We start from the raw sequence: 16,085 nt of genomic DNA on the forward strand, positions 1-16,085 counted from the left end.
ATTTTTTTCTGATAGGCACTTTTTTACTTTTATACATACTCTTAAGAACTACCAAAAATAGGTGTACTAAAAAGTTTCAACAGGTGCATAGTTCTTCAAAAATCAATTTAAATGAAAGAGTTATGATATGAAACTAATATGAACTGCATATTGAAATACTAGAAAAGTACAAATGCACCAAAAACAGCATATTGAAATACAATTAAAATTGAAAACCGTAATCTGCAATATCTGTGTACCGTTGGTTGATAAATCAACAATGGACAAAATATTCTGTCGACAATTGTTGTTCTTTGCAAAATTGTACACATATGTGTGTGAGCGAATTGTCTTTTTTCTGGCAAGCTGGCCAGAATGAAGGTAGCGTTTTTTGTGGAATTTTATTTGTTTCCTGTTGCTTTTTACAGTTTTTGGTGATCCTGAACACATACATAACAATGTGCTAATTTCACTACAATATGAAATAACTCAAATTAAGTACTTTTAAAAATTAAAATATTCAATTACCTTCTTAACAACTGTACAAGTTTCTTTAACCAAAATGTGGAATCAGTTTATTTTTTTATCATATGACCCAAATTTAAGTTCTAAAACTTTCAAACGACATCCATTTTGAAACAATGTGACGGATCGGATTCCATATTTATAATATGAATTAACTGACCTAATTTGGTTTTAATCCATTCGCTTTTAAGGAAGTTACTGTTTCCATTATATATAAGAAATGGATTCTACTATTATAGAAATAGATCTAGTTGATTTGAGTAGATTTTGGGTTTAACGTCCCGTTCAGTAGCGAGAATAGATCTACTGATTAACGTGAAATCCGAACCACATGAGCTCCCGCCGGGAACGAACCGGGGTCTCCCACGCGAAAAGAAATAAATAGATATCGTGAGGTCTCCACAATAGGTATTTTAAAAATCCCATACAAGCTTATTAATATCCAGAAATTATAAGGTGTCGGTGGCAAGAGGATGTGATAAAATGGGGGTTGTGATAGGAATTGGTTTGAGAACCACTGCCTCAAAGAAAAATATTTTTACTCGTGACAAAGCAGCTAGATAGCAATCTATGCAGTAGAGTTGAGTTGAGTTGATTTTGAGTTTAACGTCCCGTTCAGCGGCGAGGCTATTTGAGAGGCGCACATGCTGATTAACGTAGAATCCGAAACACATGAGCTCCTGCCGGGAATCGAACCCGGGTGACCGGCGCCAAAGGCGCGTACGCTAACCATCTATGCAGTAGAAGTTCCTTTATTTACCCAGAACGAAAGAATCACGCTGGTAATGTTCAAGATTTAAGAGAATGGTGTTTACATTCTGTAGTGCTGTCTTGATATTCACAGAATTGTTTTGTTCAAGTTGGTCACTACTGGGGAAGGCAGGGAATTATCATGGTATATTGATATTTTTGTCAGACTTACAAGTAAGGCTTCCCAAGTATGAGAGACAACCTGTCAATCAATGTTATATAACTGGTTGCAGGTGACAGGTAGAATCCTGCTCGAGAGATAAATAGCATACAACAAAATAAATAGCTCGTTGTAGGGACAAATAGGCCCTTGCGGGATACTAAACAACATTTGAATACAATTGAAGATTTTGACAAAAATAGACAATTCATAGTCATATGCATATGAGCATGCATTTAAATCAAAACACATTAATATGTTACACAAGCACTATTTTCGGTAATATGCTGTATGTTGAACCATAGTCGGCTGATATTAAAGAGAATGTAGCGTAATGTCGAATAATATATGGAACGAATATAAACAATTGTAGTAAATATTCGTCATACAAATGATTCTTATTTTAATCGGACATGAGCCTAATAGAACTTCCTTGATATAAGCAGTATAAAAACGATATTAAATGATTCGTGGCTACATGTATTTGTTTCGAAATATACAAATGTAAACAGTATAAAGTACGGCACGTCAAATGAAAATAAAAAGTCATACAACTAACTAACAAAACAGCTCCATTGAATGAACATTAAAAGTCCTACAACTAACTAACATAACAGATTAATATACACTTACGAAAACAGTACATAAATACCGTTCTCGGCCATTCAAGTACTTTTGAATTTGATACATATCAATATTGGAAACCATTCCTCTGTTGTATTAATACGTAGAAATAAACGTAGCATTCCGAACACAAACTTTAGAAAACTGTTCTGATGTCATTGACAAAGAAACTGGCATAACTAAAGCCGAAGAATATAAATAGTGACGCAATTCATATTTCAATAAGTGTGTTGATAATATGTTGCGTGCAACACGTCTGTTACGTAGTATCATTATGTACATCTTGCACAACAAAATGTTGCATGCCAGTGAGGATATTAAAACGTAAATAGCTATGTTGAAACAATCACAAGGACAATACGAAACAAAATGCTCTCTCTATATAAGGGAAACGGACATTCACTTTGTCTGTTATAAATGACATCTTCTTATTTATTATCCAACCTATTCATTGTATGTATTGCAGAAGTGGAACTTCACAAAAAATCCTCCAAACACAAATGTTTTAGACACCAAGAACACCTGACAAACCGCATTCATTGTTGTGCGGATGGATGTCTACGGGTACCGCACAACAATGAATGCAATTGCTGAAAACCGAAAACTACTGAGTTAGTGAAATGTATCGGTCTTTCCAAAACATTGCCGGAAACGGAACCATGAATACACTGAGAAAAAACTGTAGGTGGCGTACTTAAAAAGATAGGTTACATGAGTAATTCCTGTAGTTTTTGGACTTAACGTACAGCAGACGTATAACTGAAAACGCATGTTTTATAATACTTTCCGTATAAGTGTTCCATCTATAGGTACTTTCCGTATGAAACAATATAGACGGTCAGGATTTCACATAGAAATGGACGTATATAACATATAGCTGAGGAATGTAAAATAAGTATATGCATGTGATATTCGGAAAACTGTTAATGTCTGACATCCTGCAACGGCATGATGTAACATCTAAGGGCAGTGCTTATATTGCATACGGATAACGTATGCTTCGTACTGATTTCTGTAGTAAGCAAGAGGATACGGTATATTTTACAATATACCGCTGTCCGGAGAACGGATTTTCTCAGTGTAGGTGAACAGAGGTGCATATCTTGGAGAAAATAACTGATTATGTACTAATGATTGAAGTTAGATGATATTGTCTCTTGTATGAAGATTGATATTTAGTTGATGAAGAGTACATCGGATATTTTATGCACATAAATCTTCCACATTCTAAAACCATAAACATCCAGAGGTTGGATTATGCCCGTTATATGCTTAGGTATGATCATAATTGTACATTGTTCGGTTGGATCTGTGATAGCTGCCAAATCATCTTTATCTACCCAGTCCAGGAATCTACTAATAGCACGGTCCGGCCACCAACTTGTGGAAGCTACGCAGACTGAAACCATAACTTGATTATTTCTTTGGTTACTTTGCCGGATGTCGATGCACAAATCAGCAAGTTTTCTGGTCGAAGCATTGTCTGTTGTACCCGTGACCCGAACTTTCCGTGAGGTTCTTCTAAGACGATGAGCATAGGTGACAGTTGTTTTCCATTGGAAGATACGATTGGCTGTATTGTGTAACTGTGTGTCGTCGCAGACAGAGACTGCACATTTGTGTAAACCCGTTTCTCTCCACGCATTGCCAGACATCTACCCGAGTAAAATTCCAAATTGAATCCACTCTGATCTGTATTATACACATTCTCCGCGCCCTGAGAATTTATACATGAGTAAACACTTTGTGCGAACCTATTAGCGTTTTTTCATTACGTGTGCATGTTTCACATGAAACCAAAGAGAAGATCCATCTTTCGTAGAATGAATAAGAATAGCCAGTTACTTTAACTGTGAACGACGGCGAAAAATACGAAAAGAGTGTATACCTGTAGCGAAAAGAAACATTACTATCTCTCAAATGGATAAAAAATCAAGCCGAGATAGATTTGAACTCGCATGGACGGCGCGAAAAGCCAGTGCTTTGTCCACTTTTTTGTAACTTACTTATTGCTAATTTTACTTGTTGATATAATAATAATAATAATATAATAATAATAATAATAATAATAATAATAATAATAATAATAATAATAATAATAATAATAATAATAATAATAATAATAATAATAAAAGTTTTAAACTTGCCCTGAAATTTGGCAAAACTTACTTAAAAGTACAGATTTCGGGGAAAGTGTTCCGTACCTTCAAGACACACCCCAGCAACTACCAACATTTTAAACTAGAACGTTTCATTGAAGTTTCATGTAGATAGTATTCTACTGTATGTTATAAGGAAAATAACTATAATAAATATAACTGAATATCACGCAACAGTAAAGCATATACCTAGGTAATAAACTAATTTTTAGGATATGCAGAGGTAAATATAAAAGCTTTGCTACAAAATACCTATACAGAGCATAATTCAATAAGTTCTAAACTACAATGTAACGAAATAGCCTATGAGATTCACTCTACAGAGCAATTGTTAGTTAAAGAATGGACATACACTATTTCGAGAATCGAGACAAGACGGGAAATGTTTACGATACTTTTCGTCTCGTCTCGATTCTCATCTCCATAGAGAGACGAAAATTTTGAGTTAGCCTTGACCTCTCTCGAATGTAAAAGGTTAATTCTCATGTTACTTTATTTGTTTTAGGAACGAGATGAGATACTCTTCTTCTCGTGAGCAACATTAAACCAAACCGAAATATTCTTTCCAAATGTCACGTTTCTGCATGTAATGGTATGACCTGAGCGATAATTAGCTCCTAGCTTTTAATCTTCTACGAGATAATAATAATTATTATTACTATTATTATTCCTGAAGATTTGATAGTTCAAGTATTGAAAGATCCGAGTATTCAAATATCTGAATATAATAAAACGTATGTTATCGCTGATCAATTGCCATCAAAAATCCTAAAGTAAAAAAAAAAAACTTACAACGTGCATTCGCACAAGCACCTTGACCACTGAACCGCGATCGCTACGCGGTAAGCGATTCGTGTTTACTCTGGTTACGTTAGCTTTTTTGTCTCCGCTTGCAAACGTATATGCTATATTTCTTCGATTCAAAATGTATTTCGTATTTCTTTTATGAAGTCGGCAAAGTTTACATTAATAACTTGAATTTTTCTTAAACCACTGGTTCACAAGTTTCTTTTTTCTCCACACGAAACTACAAATATGACAGACTGAATTCTCATACTTCCGATTTCTTTCAAAGCAGTCGCTATTACCTGGTCAAAGACTTATTTCCGCCACGATTCATATTAACCAAAATAAATTCATTTTTCGGAAGTGGAAATTTCACTTTCCGGATTTCGGAAAATTATGGAATTCAGTTAAACTCCGGAATTCAGAAGAATTTCGGAACTCGGAAGGAATCCGGGATTTAGAAAATTCCGGAATTGAGAAAAACTCCGGATTTCGAAAAAAATCCGGATCTTTCCGAATTGCGGAATTATTCCAAAATTGGAATTTTCCGAATTCCGGAATTTGTCCGGTTTTACTTTCGGGAGTCCGAAAAGTAATAATTCCGGAATTGACTATCCCTAGTTTATACACAACCTTTCAGAACACTAAGCTGATAGCTGTCTACAAACAAACAAGTAACGCAAAGCATTTTGTATCCTGCAATACGTCACGTATTAAATTCCGACAGCAGTTTCAGTATCTAACCAGAAATTGCATGTATCTAGCTATTTGAAGCTGAGGTATGAAGAATTGTATTGTCTCTTATGTTTTTGTGTCTTATACAACCCTGCAAACCACTGAATATCTAAACGGCTTTCGTTAAATCCAAGTTGTAGTACTCACAGTTACATCCATTTGTTTCTATATGATCGTGTTACTAAAGCTTACTATATGATATTATATGATAACGTTAGTAAGTCTTTCTCTGCTCTTCCGTAAAGTTGTGATACGATCTACTACAGAATAAAGAACCAATTACCAATTTAACCAAGTTGTTGTATTACTACACATCTGCTTCCGCCTCTGTCAACTCTGGTCGATCTTGTTGACGCGACATATTTGATTTTTTATACCCCTTTCTTCGTTTACTGAACTAAACAGTAACTATTCTGAAATATACTACTGCCCATGCCTCGTAGATAAATATTTCGGTTGCCAATAGTTTCCGCTTTGTCCAAGGAATGTTCTTTTTCTTATTCCCAGCATGACCCTTTTATTACATTATATGAAGAGCATGTAGGTCTAAATACCTCATGTATTACATAAAATGTAGGTTTAACTCTTCCAGCAAAGAAGAAACATGTGATCATAGTATACAACCCACAGAAGTGATAGCTATCAATACAGTGGTCGTAATCCCTAACGACACAGAGAGTGAGCGGTGCCTTCCCCGCTGGTCTAGTGGCTAGCGCGTGAGCCTTTGGTGTACGGTGTCCCGGGATCGATTTCCGGCGGGAGAGCATCTATGATTTTTAACTGTTCTCGATGTTTCTGTGTTCGTGTCCCTGTCGTTGTAGGTTAAGAGAAAAAGCAAGAAAAAACGAGTGAAGCAAGTAAAATTAGCAATAAGTAAATTACTGAAACACGTCCGGTGAGTCAGTTAAAAAAAAGTTGACAAAGCACTGGCTTTTTGCGCCGTCCATGCGAGTTCAAATCTATCTCGGCTTGATTTTTTATCCATTTGAGAGAAAGTAATGTTTCTTTTCGTAGAGATAGACACTCTTTTCGTATTTTTCGCCGTTGTTCACAGTTAAAGTAACTGGCTATTCTTATTCATTCTACGAATGATGGATCTTCTCTTTGGGTTCATGTGAAACAATGTAATTTTATATTATTATGTGGAAATAAGTAAGGCTTTCTGGCGCCCCGCCCACTATTTTATTTCTATGCGCCTTGTAGGTCCACGGTGTCCAACGTTGGTCCCATCCCACTATCACCTTCTGTTCTCTCGATATAAATTATCGACATTTTGCCTAACGAGGGCTCTGCCGTGGCCCCATGACTACCCATGACAATGACTCTTCGTTCATTTTGCATTGAAATCGCTTATTTTTCTGAGTACTATGAGTGCATACTGTCCGACGTTGCTCCCATCACTCTACAATTTCCCATTCTCTCGAAATAAATTGGTAATATTTCGTTTCTAAGGGAGATATGGCGTTACAATCATTACGTTTGAAGAAGAATTGAGGAAGATATTGCCTTGCCACAAACAACACCTATTATTATTATTATTATTATTATTATTATTATTATTATTATTATTATTATTATTATTATTATTGTTGTTGTTGTTGTAATTTTTATTATTATTATTGTTGTTGTTGTTTTACTTACCACTAATCTTGCCTACCTTTATTTGCAATGCAATGTGTTACTAAAAAGCAAATCAAATAATACTCCTCGCCATTCACGCTCCCGAACTCGAAATACGTGACTTACAGTTCTCTGTGTTCGGGAAAGCACATTTATTATATTATTCTTACAAATAACACGTTTCACAAGTTACTTCACTTTCAGTGTGTAATTCCATATCATCACTAATAATCATCTTGTTCCGATAGGACAAAAAAACCCTCCTGCAAAAAAAAAAGCCTGACCGTAGCGAAAGGGCGTGAACTTTCTTTAGGCGATTAATCGGGTCCGAAGTCCCTGCACACAAATATTTCAGTAAAAGAGGAAAAGTTATTCAAACTTTCTGAATACCTATTTATGGGCGAAATTTGGTTCCCTTGGAACTTTTTAAGAGTTTGAAGGTCCGCCATTTTGAACATTTTCATCTGATTATTCTGGTTAACGAACCTATCAAGATATTTCAACAACTAATGTTTGTGCCAAGTTTTGTCTCAATCCGCTAAAAATTAGGGTGGTTATGGCATTTACAAATAGCGTTATATATATACAAATAGACAGATAAATAGACACACAGAGGGAGAGAGATAAAGTGTTTTGGGTCCTTCTCGCACCTGTGGTGCGTCAGAGCTAAACCGGGACACTTTGCAAAACGTACTGACCAGCCTAACCTAAACACAAGCCTCTTACCTGCTAACGTAGAAATGTGGTCGGGAGGTGTAAGGCATGTAGAAATTGTATTTTTAGTAACCATGAGTATGGTCCACTTCCATGTTTTTCTTTTTACTTTTTGCAGCTACATTGGAACGTTCAATTTTTATTCTTCACTAATTGCAAATGGTGTTTACATTCAAAATAAGAGGAATTTTGGTGGCATTTGTTCGGATATTCTTTTCTTTCGAAATGAAGAAACTAATTAAAGCAATACGCAAGGGTATTATCAGTACTAAACATTACCAATAATAATTGCTACGAAAAACTAAATACGACCTTTTTTACCATCTCTCATGAGCTATATGTATTATTAACAAAAAATTTTAAAATGTCCTTGCCGAGGATTCGAACTGGCGAACTGTGCTTTTATAAGCCAGCACCTTAACCACTACACCAAGATCATGGCATGGTGAGCGTGCAATTGTCGGCTTATTTGTTGTATTTGTGTTTTATGCTCCCACTTGACAATTTTTACTTTTTTTTTTTAAGTTTAACAGCTGTGTCTGGCTTTCTCTTTCGGTGTCGTCCTTTATTTACACTATGCACTATTCGTATTCAAAGCTTTTGCCCCTCTGCAATGTCTTATTCAGATTAAACTTTTCTTTTTGCCCCTCAGTAAACATTTGATTGATTTAATTCTCATACTCTCCACGGATGGAGCGCAGGAATGCCAGACTCGAAAAATAGGTGTACATTTTTTTCTTGACAGATAATACGTAACATATTTTGTAATTTTCCGTGACACGATGTGATGACGCCTTTTAAACTGCCGTAGGCATTGTTTGACGCTTTGAACTCGCCGAATCCCACAGTTTGACTAGCTTCTATAGCCCAACGTCGTAAGTTTGTGTCATAAATTATAAGGCTTTTGCATTTAGCAGTATGAAATTTCTCATATACGATTGAATCAATATGCATCCCTTTTTCATAATTTGTTCCACCGTCTTGCAACTGTTTTTCCTATTAATACAGGTCATTCCTACTTTTGACGAACTTGAACCTATGTTTCACAGTTTCAAATGACCGACGCCTCTTCTTCTCACTTTTCCAAAACTGCACTGCTTTCACTTTATATTATGTGTCTACAGCTTCGCTGGTGCTCCCTCTCTCCGCAATACCGACATTGTATTGTGATAATCCTTCGTCTTCGTTGCTTTCTGTGTCATCTTCACACGCAAGTGAAGAACAAACGTCACATGCGTCATTATCATTAAATACCAGATCATCTTTAACGTCCACTTCGGTATTACAACCGCGCATCAACAAGTATATCCTTTATTTCCATTTCATATTCGGCTTTTACAGTGTTCACACATTTTGTTTCTTTGTATGAGTCCATTAGCATATCCAGCACATTGTGTGCATTTACATACGTCATTTTCACAACACTGCTAACAATAGTATACCACTTACACACACCTCATGCTGACTACTTCACAACACACGGATTCTTCTGTTCAGAACTCCTACCGGTATCTTTGCATGGCATACACATATATCCACGTATAGGATACACACACGTTCTCCACTAACCAGTCGTCTATTAGTTTGAAAACATGACTGTGCTTCTACTTCAACATTGTACGGCTTCCGTGTTGGACGTAGACATACACTACCAGGTAATACCCAGTTTTCGCCACATTTCTGGTTCTGCTTCTTTACACTACAATGTCCTTGAACCACTGTCTCTCTTCAACTTTCTGGCTTGTTTGCAACCAGTTCTACATTACTGATTGACAGGTTGCCTCTCATACAGGCATTCATATCTTCATATTCAAAGTTCTCCAATCTTTCGACATTGAGGTAACGATGCATCTATTTACGTTTTTTCTCTCATCTTGCAAAAACGAAACACTACGCATTACTTATTGTTTATCAATCTTTATTCTTACCTACGTTATTTGGATTCCGCGTAATAGATGGAGCTCTGTGACTGCTTTTCATCCCTGATTGGTCCATTTGCGGATGTTGTGTGTTATCCCCGTGGAAGCGCTATGCGTTATTGAAATGCTTATCGTGTCATGACAACTTGCTCCTCTACAAAGTTTGGCTATCTCTTCTCGTTTTTGCGCTATTACCTAAAGTATGCTTTGTTCTCCCAATTTGACAGTCCTATTATACCACATAATATGCATATGGGCCATTATAAAAATACTTGTCGCTTATTTTTTTGCTGTTCTACAAACCTGTGAAGTTTGATTAAAATCGGCGTGTATCACTTCGGAAACCTTACTTGTTAGCAAAAAAGTTAAACACAAAACAGTCACTACACATTCACGAAGCGAAGCAACGAAGAAGAGCCAAGCCGCCAGGCTCTGCAACATAGAGAACAAGTAAACGTAACTAGATGTAACGCTGACTCGTAACCTCACCGGGAGACATGCCACGCCCCCTATTCGCGCAACTCGCTCTTTTTCTGTCGTTCTCCAGTTGTCAATAGCATACACATTTTAAGGCAATTCAGTCTTTATTTCTTTTCTTCTTTTTTGTAGCGGAAAAACTTAAATATAAATGTAATTACACCCAATTAACAACAATACAATTAATTATAATTTTCTACAATACTTTAATTTTTTGTCTTCTTTGAACTAATCCATGTTTCGAAGATGAAGAGCTCTCGACAACATGGATCGTTAAACCACCACTCTTTGAGCAAAAACATCCTTAATACAGGGAATTTGTTTCAACAATCCCATTACATGGAAATCTAAATATAGAGAAAAACACATCAATAACAACTAAATATTAATATATACACTTAGTAGTAATTGCGTTACTATAGGAAAATTTGGACTTTGACCCCGACCTTTGTGACGTCATAGGTCAAAGGTCAATGACCTTGGCCCGGGGTCAATGACCTAGGGGTACCTAGGACCACCCCCTCTAAATTTTGGCAGGGGTACCTTGGCCCACCCCCTAAATTTTGGCAGGGGTACATAGGACCACCCCCCTTAAATTTTGGAAATTGCCAAATCTAAAAATTTGGTATGGTAGCCTAGGACCATAGTATGTATGATCTGTCAGGAAAGTAAATGTACACCTATTTTTCGAGTCTGGCATTCCTGCGCTCCATCCGTGGAGAGTATGAGAATTAAATCAATCAAATGTTTACTGAGGGGCAAAAAGAAAAGCTTAATCTGAATAAGACATTGCAGAGGGGCACAAGCTGTGAATACGAATAGTGCATTGTGTAAATAAAGGACGACACCGAAAGAGAAAGCCAGAAACAGCTGTTAAACTTACAAAAAAAGAGTAAAAATTGTCGAAGTGGGAACATAAAACACAAATACAACAAATACGCCGACAACTAAACAATCACCATGCAATGATCTTGGTGTGGTGGTTAAGGTGCTGACTTACAAATGCAAAGGACGTAAGTTCGAATCCTCGGCAAGGACATTTTTAAAAATTTTTGTTAATAATACATACAACTCATGAGAGATGGTAAAAGAGGTCGTATTTAGTTTTTCGTAGCAATTATTATTGGTAATGTTTAGTACTGATAATACTTTTTATCTTTGCGTATTGCTTTTGTTCTTGTCTTCATTTCCAAAGAGAAGAATATCCGAACAAATGCCACAAAAATTCCTCATATTTTGAATGTAAACGCCATTTGCAATTAGTAAAGAATAAAAATTGAACGTTCCGAAGTAGTTGCAAAAAGTATAAAGAAAAACATGGAAGTCGACCATACTCATGGTTACTAAAAATACAATTTCTACATGCCTTACACCTCCCGACCACGTTTCTACGTTAGCAAGTAAGAGGCTTGTGTTTAGGTTAGGCTCGTCAATACGTTTTGCAAAGGGGCCCGGTTTAGCTCTGACGCACCACAGGTGCGAGCAGGTAGCAAAACACCTTTTCTCTCTCCCTCTGTGTGTCTATTTATCTATCTATCTGTATATATATATGTATAACGCTATTTGTGAATGCCATAACCACCCTAATTTTCAGCGGATTGAGACGAAACTTGGCACAAACATTAATTGTTGAAATATCTTGATGAGTTCGTTAACCAGAATAATCAGATGAAAATGTTCAAAATGGTGGCCCTTCATACTCTTAAAAAGTTCCAAGGGAACCAAATTTCGCCCATAAATAGGTATTCAGAAAGTTTGAATAAATTTTCCTCTTTTACTGAAATATTTGTGTGCAGAAACTTATTGAAATATTGGACCCCGATTAATCGCCTAAAGAAGGTTCACGCCCTTTCGCTACGGTGTTTTTTTTTTTTTTTTTGCAGGAGGGGGTTATCTTCCTATTGGAACAAGATGATTGTTACTGATGATATGAAATTACACATTGAAAGTGAAGTAACTTGTGTAACGTGTTATTTGAAAGAATAATATAATAAATGTGCATTCCTCTAACACAGAGAACTCATGTATTTCGAGTTCGGGAGCCTGAATGGCGAGGAGTGTTATTTGATTTGCTTTTTAGTAACACATTGCATTGCAAATAAAGGTAGGCAACATTAGTGGTAAGTAAAACAACAACAATAATAATAATAATAATAATAATAATAATAATAATAATAATAATAATAATAATAATAATAATAATAATAATAATAATAATAATAATAATAAGTGTTGTTTGTGGCAAGGCAATATCTTCCTCAGTTCTTCTTCAAACGTAATGATTGTAACGCCATATCTCCCTTACAAACAAAATATTAGCAATTTATATCGAGAGAACGGGAAACTGTAGAGCGATGGGACCAACGTTGGACAGTATGCACTCATAGTACTCAGAAAAGTAAGCGATTTCAATGCAAAATGAACGAAGAGTCATTGTCATGGGTACTCATGGGGCCACGGCAGAGCCCTCTTTAGGCAAAATGTCGATAGCTTATATCGAGAAAACAGGAGGTGATACTGGGATGGGACCAACGTTGGACACCGTGGACCCATAAGGCGCATCGAAAAAATTAGGGAGGCGGGCGCCAGCCAGCCTTACTTATTTCCACATAATAATATAAAATTATATTGTCGAAACACACGCACGAGTTAGCTACTAATATTTCATATTATTATTATTATTATTATTTACAGCGTCTTTTCATTACGTGAGCATGTTTGACATGAAACCAAAGAGAAAATCCATCCTGTAGCGAAAAGAAACAATACTTTCTCTCAAATGGATAAAATATCAAGCCGAGATTGATTCGAACTCGCATGGACGGAGCGAAAAGCCAGTGCTTTGTCCACTATTTTTTTAACTGACTCACCGAACGCGTTTCAGTAACTTACTTATTGCTAATTTTACTTGCTTCACTCGTTTAACTTGCTTTTTCTAATAACTTATAACGACAGGGACACGAACACAGAAACATCGAGAACAGTTAAAAATGATAGATGCTCTCCCGCCGAGAATCGAACCCGAGACTCCATACACACAAGGCTCACGTGCTAGCCTCTAGACCAGCGGCGATGGCAACGCTCACTTCCTGTGTCGTTAGGGATTACGACCACTGTATTGCCAGCTATCACTTCTGTGGGTTGTATACTATGATCACATGTTTCTTCTTTGCTGGAAGAGTAAAATCTACATTATATGTAATACACAGGGGTGTAGCCAAGGGGGGGCCCATCGGGGCCCGGCCCCCCAAATGGTTTCCTGGCCCCCCCAAATGACCAGCTTTTAAAACATCATAGTAAAATTATCTCGATTCATTCATATAAAAGTAACAAAGTTTATTGACAATTAATAATTTATGGTAAAATAGTATGGAGAAATATTGTTTTTCCATACCGATCGAAAAATAGTATAGTATCTCTTCCTTATACCGATCGAAAAATAGGATACTTTTTTGTGACAGCAGATTACACAATTTACTGCGATTTATATTTGACAGTTTGAAGACAAACGTTTTAACAATGTACTACAAATACAGCCATAAAACAAAGGTACTAAACTGATTTGTAAGTGCAGTATATTTTTATATGCTTTAACAAGTGTTTTAAAAGATACAGAGGATGAAAAATTTGGGAGAAACAATGTTTTTATTCAATTTGGATTTAATTCGCTCCCTCTTTTATTTCTACTCAGTGTAATAAAATAATTATGTTTTTTTTTTTTTTTTTTAGTCACGAATAACAAATAAGTATTTTTGTCAGGAAACCGTAAAGAAATATAGTGAAATTTCAAAGAAAATCAATCTTGTGTAGATAGGTTCTGTGTACAAGGCCTTAAATTTAAATATAAAGGTAAGCAAGAAACGTTTTGTCGCTTTTTCACCTACCACCTTCGAACACCTAACCTGAAAGATCAAAAATTGTCCCCATCAGCATCGACGACCTTCTGAAAATGTTCTGGAAGGCCATGGAATCCATCGCGGTAGAACTTGGTGGGCCGTGAAAAGAAGAAGGTATCAGCTGCATTTTGGACTTTTACTAGGGACTTGAACTGGCGGCCTCTAAGGTGATTGTCCAAAGAATGGAACAGGTGATAATCGGACGGTGCAATACCCGGAGAATATATAGTGGTTGTAATATTGTTTCCCATCCACGGCGGAGAATGGTGTCCTGAGTCATCCTAGCCACGTGGGACTTAGCATTGTCCCGTAAACGAGGACCCATTTGCAATTCAGAAGTGATGGCTCCAGAGTTTTGAGATTTTCTTGAGCACAGCTCAACTGCTGACACTACACAGTTGCATTGATACTCTGACCAGCTGGTAGCAGTTCCCGATGCACGATGCACCAAACACAAAGAAGGACCTTTTTCTGGTACAGTGCTGGTTTCGGCTGTTTTGAAATCGGTTCATGGGATGCTAACCAATGATGACGGCGCCGTGGAGCTTTGTATAGGACCCACTTTTTATCACATGTCAACGCCCTGTCCAGAAATGGCTCCGAAACAGTAAATAAACACAGGCGACTGCCGCGTTGCCTTCCGGCCCGGAGTCAAAACATGTGAGACTCATCGACGTAACTTGTAGTGCTTCCCAAGTTGATAGATGTGCTGCCGACTGGTTTCTCCACACACTGAATTGTAGGCCCAGTTCCTCTTTGTATATGTGTTGGTCTTCTGGTACGTGGTGTTTTCGGGTGTTTCGTCATCGTCCTTAAACTTGTTAAACCATCGCTGCACTGTCCGCGTCGTCACGACACCCTCACCAAAGGCCTGGCATATCTTCTGTCCCGCTACAGCGGCGTTTGACCTCCATTTGAATTCGTTCAGCATACATGCTCTTATGACGCTCTGTGGATGTCCCATGTTCCCTCTGTCTTTATGTAAGTTCACTGTGTATCTGAATTGCCACAACCAGGTAGAATGTTGGATATATCCACACCAACAACTAACGTTCGCCGTATCTCCACTCGCATTCAACTCAAGGTGTAAGGTCCAATTGAACACAGACCTCCACAAAAAGGGACAGAACTTTCTTGGTTACCTTTACTGTTATGCACAAAAGTGTAGCGTTTGGTCCCAGGCAGTAGTTCTTGATTAAGCATAATAAAAACTATCTTGAATATAATTTATGGAGAATATTATTATTGTTATTATTATTAATATTAATATTAATAATAATAATAATAATAATAATAATAATAATAATAATAATAATAATAATAATAATAATAATAATAATAATAAGCTAAAATAGCGTTTTCAGTTTTCCAGAAGGAAACCAAATTTTCCTTTCTTTCAGGCCTCAAGAACACTAGCAGCAACACATTTTTTTTTTTTTTTTTGGCTTTTGTACATTGTAGCTGGCCCCCCCTCAAAAACGACGGGCCCCCCCTACACAAACCTGCTGGCTACACCCCTGGTAATACATGAGGTATTTAGACCTACATGCTCTTCATATAATGTAATAAAAGGGTCATGGTGTCGGATTTTAATACATGACGTATTGCAGTATACAACATGCTTTGCATTACTTGTTTGTTTGTAGACAGCTACTAGCTTAGTGTTCTGAAAGGTTGTGTATAAACTAGGGATAGCCCGTTCCGGAATTATTAGTTTTCGGACTCCCGAAAGTAAAGCCGG

Source organism: Thermobia domestica, chromosome 7, assembly GCF_964235325.1.
Source record: "Thermobia domestica chromosome 7, izTheDome1.hap1.1, whole genome shotgun sequence".
Taxonomy (NCBI): Eukaryota; Metazoa; Arthropoda; class Insecta; order Zygentoma; family Lepismatidae; genus Thermobia; species Thermobia domestica.